At 38.5% G+C, this 18441-nt stretch overlaps 1 protein-coding gene and 2 pseudogenes across 1 annotated transcript in view; all 3 read left to right on the forward strand.

The window, feature by feature from the left end:
- LOC139184868 (olfactory receptor 1165-like) overlaps positions 1 to 18441 on the forward strand; it is an 82777-nt pseudogene that overhangs the window by 25623 nt on the left and 38713 nt on the right.
- LOC139184869 (olfactory receptor 4P4-like) overlaps positions 1 to 18441 on the forward strand; it is a 52779-nt gene that overhangs the window by 25620 nt on the left and 8718 nt on the right. The window lies entirely within an intron of this gene.
- Positions 456 to 1278, forward strand: LOC139185011 (olfactory receptor 4P4-like; annotated as a pseudogene).

Genomic DNA, 18441 nt, shown 5'->3' on the forward strand with positions numbered 1-18441 from the left:
ATTTCTTGAATTCTACCAAGGCATATTATCCAGTTATGTTTGATAATACATGCTAACAGAATAGTTGCATAAATATGCTGCATTCTACAGTGTTAGTTTTTAAATTAGGTATCAAAGTTGTTTATCAGGAATTAATATTTTCCAGAGAGGAACAAAAAGAATGTAAGGAAAGCCTTTCAAAATAAAAATCAAATCTTTTTCTTCAAGTTTTGAATGCTTTCCATTTTAAAATGCCCATGACAAGGAATAATATACATCATCGTTTTTACATAGTTATAAAGATTGCTAACTATTTAATTTCAGGTGGCTACAAACTGCTCTGAATCATGGAAAATAGGAATAACATCACAGAATTTATTCTCTTAGGACTTTCTCAGAAAGAGGAAATTGAAATTCTCTGGTTTTTACAGTTCTTACTTTGTTATGTTGCAATTCTGATCGGAAACCTACTTATCATGATTTCTATTGCCTCCAGTCAACTTATGAAGCAGCCCATGTATTTCTTTCTGAGTCACCTTCCCTCGCAGACCTTTGTTACACCTCCACTGTGACCCCCAAGTTGATTGCTGACTTGCTGGCAGCAAAGAAGATCATTTCCTACCATGGCTGCATGACACAGCTCTTCACCATTCACTTCTTTGGGGGGATTGAGGTCTTCATCCTCACAGGGATGGCCTATGATCTCTATGCGGCCATCTGCAAGCCTCTGCTCTGCACTCTGATCATGACCAGACAGAAGTGTGTTGCCATGATCACTGCTTCCTGCACTGGGGGGGTGGGGTGGGGGGGGGGGGTGTCCTGCATTCCTTTGGTCAGTTTCTCCTGGCCATCTTTTTACCTTACTGTGGCCCAAATGAAATAGATCATTACTTCTGCAATATGTATCCTTTGCTGAAACTGGCCTGCACTGACACCACCAGAATCAGCCTCCTTGTCGTTGCCAATTCGGGCCTCATGGGCCTGGTGACTTTTGTGGTTATGTTGATATCCTATGCTGTGATCTTGTACACTGTCAGGTCCTACTCTGTAGAGAATCGCCACAAAGCTCTCTCAACCTGCAGTTCCCACATCACTGTGGGGGTCCTCTTTTTTGCTCCTTTATTCTTCATTTACATATGTCCAGCAACTACTTTACCAGGAGACAAAGTCTTCGCTCTTTTTTATACTATCATTGCTTCCATGCTCAATCCTCTAATCTACACGCTGAGAAACTTGGAGATGAAGAATGACATAAAGAAATTCTGGTGCCATATGGCAGTAAGAAAGGAAATGAACTAAAAGATACCTCTGATTTTCACCACTAAACTTTTTGACTATATGAATTTTCTACAATGAAGACTTTAAAATGTATAATGCTTGCCTTATATACTTTTTTGTTTCATTTTGTTTTAGCAATATATAGATTTAAGTATGAGCAAAAGCTTACAACTTCCTGTATTTATCCAGACTCTCTACTGTGCTTTTTTCTAGTTTTCTTCTTTTCTTATTTGTATCTCCTTTTCTCCTCTGATCTTTTGGCTTTGTAATCAATTTAGATATTTAGCAGTAGACCATCAAAGGCATCATGTAATACAAATCAACACTGAGAACCCATAGAACCCATTCTTATATGTGACTTTAGTCAATAAAGCCAATTCCAGGTAGCAATAATTTAGAAGATAATTCCAACATTTTACTTGCATCATTTAAAGAATATTCTAAAAGACCAAATTTTGGACCTGAAACTATATTTCTTAAAAATATAGCTTTCTACTCTGATAATTTTATAGCCAGTGGCAATCTGGAGCTTCTCATATGTCCAACACCAGTACTCTTACCTAAGCCCCACATCAATCTCTTTTCTTTTGTTCAAAGGAACTGTCTCTCCCAACTCTGTCTGTGTAAACGTGAACTGCAACTCTGGCTAATTCTAGCACCTGATAGTGTATATTTGTTATGGGCATGTGTTCTGGACCCAGAATTTCTTATTAACTATGAGGACTAGGACATATGCTCAACAAATCATTCATCAAGTGATAATAATAGCCCAACACACAGTCGTGAGGACATGGGCAAGACTGAAACACTGCTTGGTCACACAGTAAGGGCTCAATACATATGAGCTATTTTATTGCCCAGTCTGCTGTTATGCATCAGAAATGTAAACATTCTGATAATAACTTTCCTTTGGAGAGGTGAGGATGTGAGAATGGGGCTCATTAATGTCATGCTCCTATTACTAGGCTTCCCTGGTGGCTCAGACAGTAAAGAATCCACCATGTGGGGAATCTGGGTTCAATCCCTGGGTTGGGAAGATCCCTTGGAGGAGCTCATGACAATCTCTTCCAGTATTCTTGCCTGGAGAATCCCCATGGAGAGAGGTACCCAGCAGGCTACGGTCCAGGGGGTCACAAAGAGTAGGACATGACTGAATGACTAAGTACAGCACAGTGTGCAATGGACACCTATTACTGGTGAAATTAATTTTTTCTTAGACTGGGCAAGTGGAGAATACCACTCAAAGTCAATGATCACATCTTTCACAAGGTTCAAGTTAATAGCAATTTTTCCAACAGGAATTGAAAGTCATCCTGGAGCAACTTTGCCCAATGTTAGAAATGACTAGAACAAGATCAGGCCACTAGATAACTGATTAGGAATGGGTAGAGTCTCAAAAGTCTTTTAAAAACTTCGTGGATATGATGTACTTGCATGAGATTTTATTTTCAAGTTGTAGAGAGAGCCAGGTTAGATAAAAATGAGTTGTCAATGTTGAGGATTCTTAAGATGGGTTCATAATATAAAAAAGAAAAATAGTATAGTTCTATGACTCAGTTGAAAATGCCCAACAAATAAACCTAAAAATATTATGTGCTAGAAATTCTTATAGAAAGATCCTAACATATTTGCTTGTTGTTGTTCTAAACCTAGTTCTTGACAGCTATCTGAAAACTCCTGCATAGGGCATGCACAGAATACATGTCAGAGAACATAACAGAGAAGGAAAGTGAAAGATCACATTCTGGTGTGAAATAAGCAGGGTCTTTAATAAGAAGACCAGCCAACCCTCAAAGTCCCTCTGCTTCAGAAGCCCTATCCTCCAACAAACCAGACTTGTATTACTAAAAAATAAAACTTCAAAAATTAACAAATGTTTCTGTTTTACTTTTATTCTTGGAATAAAAGTTGTGAATGTGGATTATTAAAAAACTTGGAGTCTGCAGCAAAATAGATGGACCAGTAAATTATCTTACTAAGTAAAGTAAGTCAGAGAAAAACAATTATATACAATCACTTATATGTGGTTTCACCCATTCCAGTCCATTTGAGTTCGCTGATTCCTAGAATGTCAACATTCACTCTTGCCATCTCTTGTTTGACCACTTCCAATTTGCCTTGATTCATGGACCTGACATTCCAGGTTCCTATGCAATATTGTTCTTTACAGCATCGGACCTTGCTTCTATCACCAGTCACATCCACAGCTGGGTATTGTTTCTGCTTTGGCTCCATCCCTTCATTCTTTCTGGAGTTATTTTCCCACTGATCTTCAGTAGCATATTGGGCACTTGCTGACCTGGGGAGTTCCTCTTTCAGTATCCTATAATTTTGCCTTTTCATACTGTTCATGGGGTTCTCAAGGCAAGAATACTGAAGAGGTTTGCCATTCCCTTCTCGAATGGGTGAATTTAACTCAGATGACCATTATATCTACTACTGCGGGCAGGAATCCCTCAGAAGAAATGGAGTAGCCATCATGGTCAACAAAAGAGTCCATAATGCAGTACTTGGATGCAATCTCAAAAATGACAGAATGATCTCTGTTCGTTTCCAAGGCAAACCATTCAATATCATGGTAATACAAGTCTATGCCCCAACCAATAATGCTGAAGAAGATGAAGTTGAACGGTTCTATGAAGATCTACAAGACCTTTTAGACTAACACCCAATAAAAATGTCCTTTTCATTATAGGGGACTGGAATGCAAAAGTAGGAAGTCAAGAAACACCTGGAGTAATAGGCAAATTTGGCCTTGGAATATGAAATGAAGCAGGGCAAAGACTAATAGAGTTTTGCTAAGAAAATGCATTGGTCATAGCAAACACCCTCTTCCAACAACACAAGAGAAGACTCTACACATGGACATCACCAGATGGTCAATGCCGAAATCAGATTCATAGTGTTCTTTGCAGCCAAAGATGGAGAAACTCTATACAGTCAACAAAAACAAGACTGGGAGCTGACTGTGGCTCAGATTATGAACTCCTTATTACCAAATTCAGACTTAAATTGAAGAAAGGAAGGGAAAACCACTAGACCATTCATGTATGACCTAAATCAAATCCCTTATAATTATACAGTGGAAGTAGAAATAGATTTAAGGGCCTAGATCTGATAGATAGAGTGCCTGATGAACTGTGGAAAAAGGTTCGTGACATTGTACAGGAGACAGGAATCAATACCATCCACATGAAAAAGAAATGCAAAAAAAGCCAAATGGCTGTCTGGGGAGGCCTTACAAATAGCTGTGAAAAGAAGAGAAGCAAAAATCAAAGAAGAAAAGGAAAAATATAAGCATCTGAATGCAGAGTTCCAAAGAATAGCAAGAAGAGAAAGAAAGCCTTCCTCAGGGGTCAATGCAAAGAAATAGAGGAAAACAACAGAATGGGAAAGACTAGAGATCTCTTCAAGAAAATTAGAGATACCAAGGGAATATTTCATGCAAAGATGGCCTCGATAAAGGACAAAAATGGTATGGACCTAACAGAAGCAGAAGATATTGAGGAGAGGAGGCAGGAATACACGGAAGAACTGTACAAAAAAGATTTTCATGACCCAGATAATTACGATGGTGTGATCACTGACCTAGAGCCAGACATCCTGGAATGTGAAGTCAAGTGGGCCTTAGAAAGCATCACTATGAACAAAGCTAGTGGAGGTGATGGAATTCCAGTTGAGCTATTTCAAATCCTGAAAGATGATGCCGTGAAAGTGCTGCACTCAATATGCCAGCAAATTTGGAAAACTCAGCAGTGGCCACAGAACTGGAAAAGGTCAGTTTTCATTCTGATCCCGAAGAAAGTCAATGCCAAAGAATGCTCAAACTACCGCACAATTGCACTCATCTCACATGTTAATAAAGTAATGCTCAAAATTCTCCAAGCCAAGCTTCAGCAATACGTGAACCGTGAACTTCCTGATGTTCAAGCTGGTTTTAGAAAAGGCAGAGGAACCAGTGATCAAACTGCCAACATCTGCTGGATCATGGAAAAAGCAAGAGAGTTCCAGTAAAACATCTATGTCTGCTTTATTGACTATGCCAAAGCCTTGACTGTGTGGATCACAATAAACTGTGGAAAATTCTGAAAGAGATGGGAATACCAGACCACCTGACCTGCCTCTTGAGAAGTTTGTATGCAGGTCTGGAAGCAACAGTTAGAACTGGACATGGAACAACAGACTAGTTCCAAATAAGAAAAGGAGAACGTCAAGGCTGTATATTGTCACCCTGCTTATTTAACTTCTTTGCAGAGTACATCATGAGAAACGCTGTGCTCGAAGAAGCACAAGCTGGAATCAAGATTGCTGGGAGAAATATCAGTAACCTCAGATATGCCGATGACACCACCCTTATGGCAGAAAGTGAAAAGGAACTAAAAAGCCTCTTGATGAAAGTGAAAGTGGAGAGTGAAAATGTTCGCTTAAAGCTCAACATTCAGAAAACGAAGATCATAGCATCTGGTCCCATCATTTCATGGGAAATAGATGGGGAAACAGTGGAAACAGTGTCAGACTTTATTTTTTGGGGGGCTCCAAAATCATTTCAGATGGTGACTTCAGCCATGAAATTAAAAGACGCTTACTCCTTGGAAGGAAAGTTATGACCAACCTAGATAGCATAGTGAAAAGCAGAGACATTAGTGTGCCAACAAAGGTCTGGCTAGTCAAGGCTATGGTTTCCTGTGATCATGTATGGATGTGAGAGTTGGACTTTGAAGAAGGCTGAGCGCCGAAGAATTGATGCTTTTGAAGTGTGGTGTTGGAGAAGACTCTTGAGAGTGCCTTGGACTGCAAGGCGATCCAATCAGTCCATTCTGAAGGAGATCAGCCCTGGGATTTCTTTGGAAGGAATGATGCTAAAGCTGAAACTCCAGTACTTTGGCCACCTCATATGAAGAGTTGACTCATTGGAAAAGACTCTGATGCTGGAAGGGATTGGGGGCAGGAGGAGAAGGGGATGACACAGAATGAGATGGCTGGATGGCATCACCAACTCGATGGACATTAGTTTGGGTGAACTCCGGGAATTGGTGATGGACAGGGAAGCCTGACGTGCTGCAATTCATGGGGTGGCAAAGAGCCGGACAAGACTGAGCGACTGAACTGAACTGATATGTGGTTTCTTTTCTTTCTTTTTTCTTTTTTTTTTTTTTGTTAGTGGGTTTTTTTTTTTAAATTTTTTTTATATTTTATTTTGTTTTGCAACTTTACAATATTTATTGGTTGCCATATATCAAAATGAATCCACCACAGGTATACATGTGTTCTCCATCCTGAACCCTCCTCCCTCCTCCCTCCCCATACCCTACCTCTGGGTCATCCCAGTGCACCAGCCCCAAGCATCCAGTATTGTGCATCGAACCTGGACTGGTGACTCATTTCATATATGATATTATACATGTCTCAATGCCATTCTCCCAAATCATCCCACCCTCTCCCTCTCCCACAGAGTCCAAAAGACTGTTGTATACATCAGTGATTTCTAAAAAAAAAAAAAAAAAATTACACAGATGGACTTATTTACAAAACAGTAAAAGACTCACAGACACAGAAAACAAACTTATGGTAATCAAAAGGAAAAGGGGAGGGGAGGGATAAATTGGGAGTTTGGGATTAACAGATACAGACTACCAAATATAAAATAGATAAACAACAATGATCTATTGTATAGCACAGGAATCTATACTCAATATCTTGTAATAACCTATAGTGAAAAGTAATCTGAGATGGAAAATATACATACATATGAACACACATATATATGAACTGAATCACATGACTATATACCCAAAACCAATACAACATTGTAAATAAACTATAGTTTAATAAGATAAGCAAGCAAACACTTCATTGTCAATATTAATCATTAACTAGGGAATTATGATTTAACTCTTTCACTTTTGCACTGTGATCTCCTCCCTTCTCAGCTTCTCAAGAGCATCAGCCACATTTCTCTCTTCAGTTGGATCATTAATAGCACATATAATATCAAGAAAGAGCAGTGAGATTCTTTTTAATTTAGTGAGTGACTTTACTAGTTCTTGCATTCAGGTTATTATCTATCTTTCATTATTTTTGGCTAAGACATTTTACAACTCAAAATAGAGATGTTGATTCACACAAAATAATATCAATGTCAACAATATCTGGCCATAGACATTCAAATTGTGTCAGGTGAAATGCAAGTAATGATAGCCTTTTGGATACTTGACTAGTTTTGCATCAACTTATAAATTCATTTTAGCACCCCTTACTGATGATAAATATGTGGTGAACTGTTGCCTGAACTGATGGTAACATCTTATTGGTTTCTACATTAAATATTAATAATAAAATAGAATCTTTGACATGTGTCCATTCATCATTCACATAAAATTTCAATAATATTCTCTTTTAAAATGTATCCTTTGACAAATGGTAAACTTTAAAGAAACTATATAAATAGATCCATTCATAGATACCCACTGACAGTTTTAAAAAATTCAATGATACATGAAAAGATCTTAGAAGCTTTCAGACAAGCAATCAAGATTAAGTAAATTTTTTAAAAGATGAATTTAGTAGTACAATTTCAACTTTTCAACAAATATAAATACTACATTTGCAGGTAAAAATAGATGAGAAAATACGATTGTCTTATGGAATTACATAAAGTAAAATTCAAGAGGCAACTAAGGAATAAATATCTGTATAACATAAGAATGTCCAATATTTATGCTTGACTAAAACTTTTATAGATTAAAACTTTTATAGATTAAAAAGAAATGACCCACAACTTCCTATTCATTTATTTAAAATATACTATTTGTAATTATACATTTGCTTATTTTCTTGTTTATTTCATTGTCTGTCTCTTTTCTTAGTCTCCAGCCTCACTGAGGACAAAGGCTGTTTTGTTCACCACTAAATACATTCTCGAGGGCTTCCCTGGTGGCTCTATGGTAAAGAACCCACCTGCCAATGCAAGAGATGTGAGTTTGATCCCAGGGTCAAGAAGTTCCCCTGGAGAAGAAACATATTGCAGAAACCCACTCCAATATTCTTGCTGGAAAATTCCATGGACAGAGGAGTTTGGCAGGCTACATTCTGTGGGTTTGCAAAAGAGTGGGACATAACTTAGCGACTAAACAACAACAGATGCATTCTCCATAGAGAAACTTTGTCCAAGTCAGACCTTTTAGAATTAGGAGATAGTAAATATTTTTATATGAATGAATTTATGAGGCCATTTTATTTTTGTTATAGTTCTTTTTTAAAATATATTTTCTGAAATATCAGTTCAGTTCAGTCTCTCAGTCGTGTGCAACTCTTTGCGACCCCATGAATCGCAGCACACCAGGCCTCCCTGTCCATCACCAACTCCCAGAGTTCACTCAGACTCACGTCCATCGAGTCAGTGATGCCATCCAGCCATCTCATTCTCTGTCGTCCCCTTCTCCTCCTGCCCCCAATCCCTCCCAGCATCAGAGTATTTTCAAATGAGTCAGCTCTTTGCATGAGGTGGCCAAAGTACTGGAGTTTCAGCTTCAGCATCATTCCCTCCAAAGAAATCCCAGGGCTGATCTCCTTCAGAATGGATTGGTTGGACCTCCTTGCAGTCCAGGGGCCTCTCAAGAGTCTTCTCCAACACCACACTTCAAAAGCATCAATTCTTCGGTGCTCAGCCTTCTTCACAGTCCAGATCTCACATCCATGCATGACCACAGGAAAAACCATAATCTTGACTAGACAAACCTTTGTTGGCAAAGTAATGTCTCTGCTTTTGAATATGCTATCTAGGTTGGTCATAACTTTCCTTCCCAGGAGCAAGCGTCTTTTAGTTTCATGGCTGCAGTCACCATCTGCAGTGATTCTGGAGCCCAAAAAAATAAAGTCTGACACTGTTTCCACTGTTTCCCTATCCATTTCCTATGAAGTGATGGGACCGGATGCCATGATCTTCGTTTTCTGAATGTTGAGCTTTAAGCGAACATTTTCACTCTCCACTTTCACTTTCAAGAGGCTTTTGAGTTCCTCTTCACTTTCTGCCATAAGGGTGGTGTCATCGGCATATCTGAGGTTACTGATATTTCTCCCAGCAATCTTGATTTCAGCTTGTGTTTCTTCCAGTCCAGCATTTCTCATTATGTACTCTGCATAGAAGTTAAATAAGTAGGGTGACAATATACAGCCTTGGTGTACTCCTTTTCCTATTTGGAACCAGTCTGTTGTTCCATGTCCAGTTTTAACCGTTGCTTCCAGACCCGCATACAGATTTCTCAAGAGGCAGGTCAGGTGGTCTGATATTCCCATCTTTTTCAGAATTTTCCACAGTTTATTGTGATCCACACAGTCAAAGGCTTTGGCATAGTCAATAAAGCAGAAATAGATGTTTTTCTGGAACTCTCTTGCTTTTTCTATGATCCAGCGGATGTTGGCAATTTGATCTCTGGTTCCTCTGCCTTTTCTAAAACCAGCTTGAACATCTGGAAGTTCACGGTGCACATATTGCTGAAGCCTGGCTTGGAGAATTTTGAGTATTACTTTACTAGCATGTGAGATGAGTGCAATTGTGCGGTAGTTTGAGCATTCCTTGGCATTGCCTTTCTTTGGGATCAGAATGAAAACTGACCTTTTCCAGTCCTGTGGCCACTGCTGAGTTTTCCAAATTTGCTGGCATATTGAGTGCAGCACTTTCACGGCATCATCTTTCAGGATTTGAAATAGCTCAACTGGAATTCCATCACCTCCACTAGCTTTGTTCATAGTGATACTTTCTAAGACCCACTTGACTTCACATTCCAGGATGTCTGGCTCTAGGTCAGTGATCACACCATCGTAATTATCTGGGTCATGAAAATCTTTTTTGTACAGTTCTTCTGTGTATTCCTGCCGCCTCTCCTCAATATCTTCTGCTTCTGTTAGGTCCATACCATTTTTGTCCTTTATCGAGCCCATCTTTGCATGAAATATTCCCTTGGTATCTCTAATTTTCTTGAAGAGGTCTCTAGTCTTTCCCATTCTGTTGTTTTCCTCTATTTCTTTGCATTGATGGCTGAAGAAGGCTTTCTTATCTCTTCTTGCTATTCTTTGAAACTCTACATTCAGATGCTTATATTTTTTTTTTCTTCTTTGCTTTTCACTTCTCTTTTTTTTTTTTTTTTTTATTCTTCCAATTTTATTTTATTTTTAAACTTTACATAATTGTATTAGTTTTGCCAAATATCAAAATGAATCCGCCACAGGTATACATGTGTTCCCCATCCCGAACCCTCCTCCCTCCTCCCTCCCCATACCATCCCTCTGGGCCGTCCCAGTGCACCAGCCCCAAGCATCCAGCATCATGCATCGAACCTGGACTGGCAACTCGTTTCCTACATGATATTTTACATGTTTCACTGCCATTCTCCCACATCTTCCCACCCTCTCCCTCTCCCACAGAGTCCATAAGACTGTTCTATACATCAGTGTCTCTTTTGCTGTCTCGTACACCGGGTTATTGTTACCATCTTTCTAAATTCCATATATATGCGTTAGTATACTGTATTTATGTTTTTCCTTCTGGCTTACTTCACTCTGTATAATAGGCTCCAGTTTCATCCACCTCATTAGAACTGATTCAAATGTATTCTTTTTAATGGCTGAGTAATACTCCATTGTGTATATGTACCACTGCTTTCTTATCCATTCATCTGCTGATGGACATCTAGGTTGCTTCCACGTCTTGGCTATTATAAACAGTGCTGCGATGAACATTGGGGTACACGTGTCTCTTTCCCTTCTGGTTTCCTCAGTGTGTATGCCCAGCAGTGGGATTGCTGGATCATAAGGCAGTTCTATTTCCAGTTTTTTAAGGAATCTCCACACTGTTCTCCATAGTGGCTGTACTAGTTTGCATTCCCACCAACAGTGTAAGAGGGTTCCCTTTTCTCCACACCCTCTCCAGCATTTATTATTTGTAGACTTTTGGATCGCAGCCATTCTGACTGGTGTGAAATGGTACCTCATAGTGGTTTTGATTTGCATTTCTCTGATAATGAGTGATGTTGAGCATCTTTTCATGTGTTTGTTAGCCATCTGTATGTCTTTTTTGGAGAAATGTCTATTTAGTTCTTTGGCCCATTTTTGATTGGGTCGTTTATTTTTCTGGAGTTGAGCTGTAGGAGTTGCTTGTATATTTTTGAGATTAGTTGTTTGTCGGTTGCTTCATTTGCTATTATTTTCTCCCATTCTGAAGACTGTCTTTTCACCTTGCTAATAGTTTCCTTTGATGTGCAGAAGCTTTTAAGGTTAATTAGGTCCCATTTGTTTATTTTTGCTTTTATTTCCAATATTCTGGGAGGTGGGTCATAGAGGATCCTGCTGTGATGTATGTCGGAGAGTGTTTTGCCTATGTTCTCCTCTAGGAGTTTTATAGTTTCTGGTCTTACGTTTAGATCTTTAATCCATTTTGAGTTTATTTTTGTGTATGGTGTTAGAAAGTGGTCCAGTTTCATTCTTTTACAAGTGGTTGACCAGATTTCCCAGCACCACTTGTTAAAGAGATTGTCTTTAATCCATTGTATATTCTTGCCTCCTTTGTCGAAGATAAGGTGTCCATATGTGCGTGGATTTATCTCTGGGCTTTCTATTTTATTCCATTGATCAATATTTCTGTCTTTGTGCCAGTACCATACTGTCTTGATAACTGTGGCTTTGTAGTAGAGCCTGAAGTCAGGTAAGTTGATTCCTCCAGTTCCATTCTTCTTTCTCAAGATCGCTTTGGCTATTCGAGGTTTTTTGTATTTCCATACAAATTGTGAAATTATTTGTTCTAGCTCTGTGAAGAATACTGTTGGTAGCTTGATAGGGATTGCGTTGAATCTATAAATTGCTTTGGGTAGTATACTCATTTTCACTATATTGATTCTTCCAATCCATGAACATGGTATATTTCTCCATCTATTAGTGTCCTCTTTGATTTCTTTCACCAGTGTTTTATAGTTTTCTATATATAGGTCTTTAGTTTCTTTAGGTAGATATATTCCTAAGTATTTTATTCTTTCCGTTGCAATGGTGAATGGAATTGTTTCCTTAATTTCTCTTTCTGTTTTCTCATTATTAGTGTATAGGAATGCAAGGGATTTCTGTGTGTTGATTTTATATCCTGCAACTTTACTGTAGTCATTGATTATTTCTAGTAATTTTCTGGTGGACTCTTTAGGGTTTTCTATGTAGAGGATCATGTCATCTGCAAATAGTGAGAGTTTTACTTCTTCTTTTCCAATTTGGATTCCTTTTATTTCTTTTTCTGCTCTGATTGCTGTGGCCAAAACTTCCAAAACTATGTTGAATAGTAATGGTGAAAGTGGGCACCCTTGTCTTGTTCCTGACTTTAGAGGAAATGCTTTCAATTTTTCACCATTGAGGATAATGTTTGCAGTGGGTTTGTCATATATAGCTTTTATTATGTTGAGGTATGTTCCTTCTATTCCTGCTTTCTGGAGAGTTTTTATCATAAATGGATGTTGAATTTTGTCAAAGGCTTTCTCTGCATCTATTGAGATAATCATATGGTTTTTATTTTTCAATTTGTTAATGTGGTGTATTACATTGATTGATTTGCGGATATTGAAGAATCCTTGCATCCCTGGGATAAAGCCCACTTGATCATGGTGTATGATCTTTTTAATGTGTTGTTGGATTCTGATTGCTAGAATTTTGTTAAGGATTTTTGCATCTATGTTCATCAGTGATATTGGCCTGTAGTTTTCTTTTTTTGTGGGATCTTTGTCAGGTTTTGGTATTAGGGTGATGGTGGCCTCATAGAATGAGTTTGGAAGTTTACCTTCCTCTGCAATTTTCTGGAAGAGTTTGAGCAGGATAGGTGTTAGCTCTTCTCTATATTTTTGGTAGAATTCAGCTGTGAAGCCGTCTGGACCGGGGCTTTTGTTTGCTGGAAGATTTTTGATTACAGTTTCAATTTCCATGCTTGTGATGGGTCTGTTAAGATTTTCTATTTCTTCCTGGTCGAGTTTTGGAAAGTTGTACTTTTCTAAGAATTTGTCCATTTCTTCCACGTTGTCCATTTTATTGGCATATAATTGTTGATAGTAGTCTCTTATGATCCTTTGTATTTCTGTGTTGTCTGTTGTGATCTCTCCATTTTCGTTTCTAATTTTGTTGATTTGATTTTTCTCCCTTTGTTTCTTGATGAGTCTGGCTAATGGTTTGTCAATTTTATTTATCCGTTCAAAGAACCAGCTTTTGGTTTTGTTGATTTTTGCTATGGTCTCTTTTGTTTCTTTTGCATTTATTTCTGCTCTAATTTTTAAGATTTCTTTCCTTCTACTAACCCTGGGGTTCTTCATTTCTTCCTTTTCTAGTTGCTTTAGGTGTAGAGTTAGGTTATTTATTTGACTTTTTTCTTGTTTCTTGAGGTGTGCCTGTATTGCTATGAACTTTCCCCTTAGGACTGCTTTTACCGTGTCCCACAGGTTTTGGGTTGTTGTGTTTTCATTTTCATTCGTTTCTATGCAAATTTTGATTTCTTTTTTGATTTCTTCTGTGATTTGTTGGTTATTCAGCAGCGTGTTGTTCAGCCTCCATATGTTGGAATTTTTAATAGTTTTTCTCCTGTAATTGAGATCTAATCTTACTGCATTGTGGTCAGAAAAAATGCTTGGAATGATTTCTATTTTTTTGAATTTACCAAGGCTAGCTTTATGGCCCAGGATGTGATCTATCCTGGAGAAGGTTCCATGTGCGCTTGAGAAAAAGGTGAAATTCATTGTTTTGGGATGAAATGTCCTATAGATATCAATTAGGTCTAACTGGTCTATTGTATCGTTTAAAGTTTGTGTTTCCTTGTTAATTTTCTGTTTAGTTGATCTATCCATAGGTGTAAGTGGGGTATTAAAGTCTCCCACTATTATTGTGTTATTGTTAATTTCTCCTTTCATACTTGTTAGCATTTGTCTTACGTACTGTGGTGCTCCCATGTTGGGTGCATATATGTTTATAATTGTTATATCTTCTTCTTGGATTGATCCTTTGATCATTATGTAGTGACCTTCTTTGTCTCTTTTCACCGCCTTTGTTTTAAAGTCTATTTTATCTGATATGAGTATTGCTACTCCTGCTTTCTTTTGGTCCCTATTTGCATGGAAAATCTTTTTCCAGCCCTTCACTTTCAGTCTGTATGTGTCCCCTGTTTTGAGGTGGGTCTCTTGTAGACAACATATGTAGGGGTCTTGTTTTTGTATCCATTCAGCCAGTCTTTGTCTTTTGGTTGGGGCATTCAACCCATTTACATTTAAGGTAATTACTGATAAGTATGTTCCCGTTGCCATTTACTTGATTGTTTGGGGTTCGAGTTTATACACCGTTTTTGTGTTTCCTGTCTAAAGAATATCCTTTAGTATTTGTTGGAGAGCTGGTTTGGTGGTGCAGAATTCTCTCAGCTTTTGCTTGTCTGAAAAGCTTTTGATTTCTCCTTCATACTTGAATGAGATCCTTGCTGGGTACAATAATCTGGGCTGTAGGTTATTTTCTTTCATCATTTTAAGTATGTCTTGCCATTCCCTCCTGGCTTGAAGAGTTTCTATTGAAAGATCAGCTGTTATCCTTATGGGAATTCCCTTGTGTGTTATTTGTTGTTTTTCCCTTGCTGCTTTTAATATTTGTTCTTTGTGTTTGATCTTTGTTAATTTGATTAATATGTGTCTTGGGGTGTTTCTCCTTGGGTTTATCCTGTTTGGTACTCTCTGGGTTTCTTGGACTTGGGTGATTATTTCCTTCCCCATTTTAGGGAAGTTTTCCACTATTATCTCCTCAAGTATTTTCTCATGGTCTTTCTTTTTGTCTTCTTCTTCTGGAACCCCTATGATTCGAATGTTGTAGCGTTTAATATTGTCCTGGAGGTCTCTGAGATTGTCCTCATTTCTTTTAATTCGTTTTTCTTTTATCCTCTCTGATTCATTTATTTCTACCATTCTATCTTCTAATTCACTAATCCTGTCTTCTGCCTCTGTTATTCTACTATTTGTTGCCTCCAGAGTGTTTTTAATTTCACTTATTGCATTATTCATTATATATTGACTCTTTTTTATTTCTTCTAGGTCCTTGTTAAACCTTTCTTGCATCTTCTCAATCCTTGTCTCCAGGCTATTTATCTGAGATTCCATTTTAGTTTCAAGATTTTGGATCAATTTCACTATCATTATTCGGAATTCTTTATCAGGTAGATTCCCTATCTCTTCCTCTTTTGTTTGGTTTGGTGGGCATTTATCCTGTTCCTTTATCTGCTGAGTATTCCTCTGTCTCTTCATCTTGTTTAAATTGCTGAGTTTGGGGTGTCCTTTCTGTATTCTGGCAGTTTGTGGAGTTCTCTTTATTATGGCGTTTCCTCACTGTGTGTGGGTTTGTACAGGTGGCTTGTCAAGGTTCCTGGTTAGGGAAGCTTGTGTCGGTGTTCTGGTGGATGGAGCTGTATTTCTTCTCTCTGGAGTGCAATGAAATGTCCAGTAATGAGTTATGAGATGTCTATAGTTTTGGGGTGACTTTGGGCAGCCTGTATCTTGAAGCTCAGGACTGTGTTCCTTTGTTGCTGGAGAATTTGCTTGGTATGTCTTGCCCTGGAACTTATTGGCCCTTGTGTGGTGCTTGGTTTCAGTGTCGGTATGGAGGCATTTGATGAGCTCCTGTCAATGAATGTTCCTTGGAGTCAGGAGTTCCCTGGAGTCAGGGTTTGGACTTAAGTCTCCTGCTTCCGATTATCGGTCTTATTTTTACAGTAGTTTCAAAACTTCTCCTTCTATACAGCACCATTGATAAAACATCTACATTAAAGATGATAAGTTTCTCTACAGTGAGGGTCACTCAGAGAGGTTCACAGGGTTACATGGAGAAGAGAAGAGGGAGGAGGGAGTTAGAGGTGACCCAAATGAGATGAGGTGAATCAATAGTGGAGAGAGTGGGCTAGCCAGTAGTCACTTCCTTATGTGCACTCCACAACTGGACCACTCAGAGATGTTCACGGGGTTATACAGAGAAGAGAAGAAGGAGGAAGGTAACAGAGGTGGCCAGAAGGATAAAAGGGGGGAATGAAAAGGAGCGAGACAGATCCAGCCAGTAATCAGTTCCCTAAGTGTTCTCCACCGTCTGGAACACACAGAAATTCACAGAGTTGGGTAGAGTAGAGAGGGGTTAGGGAGGAGACACAGGCGACCTGGTGGAGAAAAAGGAGGGTCCAAAGGGAGAGAGAGCAGTCAAGCCAGTAATCTCACTCCCTAGTGAAAAATGGGTCCTGAAGATTGGGTCCTTAAAGGTACAAAATTGGTAACAAATACATAAAAGCGAAAATTAAAAATCTAGAGTAGAGTTTGGAATTTCAAAAATACGATGTTAAAGAAAAGAAGAAGGAAAAGAAAGAGAGAAAGAACGAACAAACAAAAACAAACAAGGTCGTGAAAATTATAAAGAAAGTACAGGTACAAAATTGATAACTAATACCAGAGAGCGAAAATTAAAAATCTAGGGTAGAGTTTGGAATTTCAAAAATACGATGTTAAAGAAAAGAAGAAGGAAAAGAAAGAGAGAAAAAATGAACAAACAAAAACAAACAAGGTCGCGAAAATTATAAAGAAAGTACAGGTACAAAATTGATAACTAATACCAGAAAGCAAAAATTAAAAATCTAGAGTAGAGTTTGGAATTTCAAAAATACAATGTTAAAAAAAAAAAAAAAAAGAAGAAAAATAAAGAGAGAAAACTAACAAACAAATACGAACAATGTCACAAAAATTATAAAGAAAATACAGGTACAAAATTGATATCAAATACCAAAAAGCATAAATTGAAAATCTAGAGTAAAGTTTGGAATTTCAGATATACAATGTTATATAAAAGAAGAAGAGAAAGAAACAGAGAAGAAGAAGAAAAAAAAAAAATCACAGAAATTATATAAAAAAAAAACTATAGGTACAAAATTGATAACATATACCAAAAAGCGAAAATTAAAAATCTAGAGTAGAGTTTGGAATTTCAAAAATACAATGTTAAAGAAAAGAAGAAAAAAACAAAAACCAACAACAACAAAAAAAAACAACAAGGTCAAAAAATTATAAAATATATATATATGAAGTTTGCTGAAGAAGAAAAAAATAGGGTCTTTTTTTTTTTTTTTTTTGCGAAGTAATAGGTTATAAAAGTGAAAATTAAAGGAACAATAGAGGACTTAAAAAAATTTTTTTTTAATTAAAAAAAAAAGAAAGAATGATCGTAAAAATAATAAAAATATATCTAGGACTTTTTTGTTTCTTTTTTTGTGGGTGTTGTGGGTTCAGTTCATTTTTGGCTAGTTCCTTGGTCAGATTTATATTTCTCAAGATCTATAGGCCCCTTCCTATGTAGTCCGTAGTAACCACAGGGTTTTGATCTATTGCCTGTAGCTTCCAAGGCGTTTCCCTCTGTTATATCTTCTTCTGTTTGCTAGTCTCTTCAGTATCTGGTTTCCGCCCTGACTCAAAGGGCACGGTGGAGGACACTTTTTTTTTTTTTTTTTTTTAGGCTTACTTGTTCAGTCGCGCTGTAGGGAGGGAGGGAGGGAGGGTGCAAACAAATAACACTGGCGTGGGCTCGCAGTGCCTCAGCCACCCTGGGTCTGCCCCCGCTCACGGCGCGTGTAGCCTCCCTGTCCACACTGCTCGGACTCTAGGTTGTTCCGCCGGGAACAATCCGAGGCTGGCCCTGGGCTGCATGCACCTCCCAGGTCCAAGCCGCTCAGGTTCAGGCACTCGGGTAGTCCTCAGAGGCGCAGACTCATTTGGGCCTGCGTTTTGTACTCTTCCCAGGTCCGAGCGCCAATTTGCTCTTCCCAGGCGAGCGCCAATGCTGCGACTTATCGCCTCCCGCCACTCGGTTATCTGGATGTAAAACCGGCGCACCTTCTCAGGCAGATGTTGACCGTCCAGACCCCCAAGAAGTTTTAGTTAGCAAAGAAGCCTGCTTACAATTTTATAGATAATGTCTCTCTGGGGCTGCGATTGCCCCCTTCCGGCTCTGGCTGCCTGTCTCCGGAGGGGGAAGATCTGCAGCCGGCTATCTCTGTTCAGTCCTTTGTTCCGTGCGCGGGCCTGGCGGTCTTAGGTTAGGGCTGGCTTTTCGCGTGGTAGGTATCCCACAGTCTGGTTTGCTAGCCCAAATTATTTCGCTCAGATAGCG

The sequence above is a fragment of the Bos indicus genome, chromosome 9 (assembly GCF_029378745.1).
Source record: "Bos indicus isolate NIAB-ARS_2022 breed Sahiwal x Tharparkar chromosome 9, NIAB-ARS_B.indTharparkar_mat_pri_1.0, whole genome shotgun sequence".
Classification (NCBI taxonomy): Eukaryota; Metazoa; Chordata; class Mammalia; order Artiodactyla; family Bovidae; genus Bos; species Bos indicus.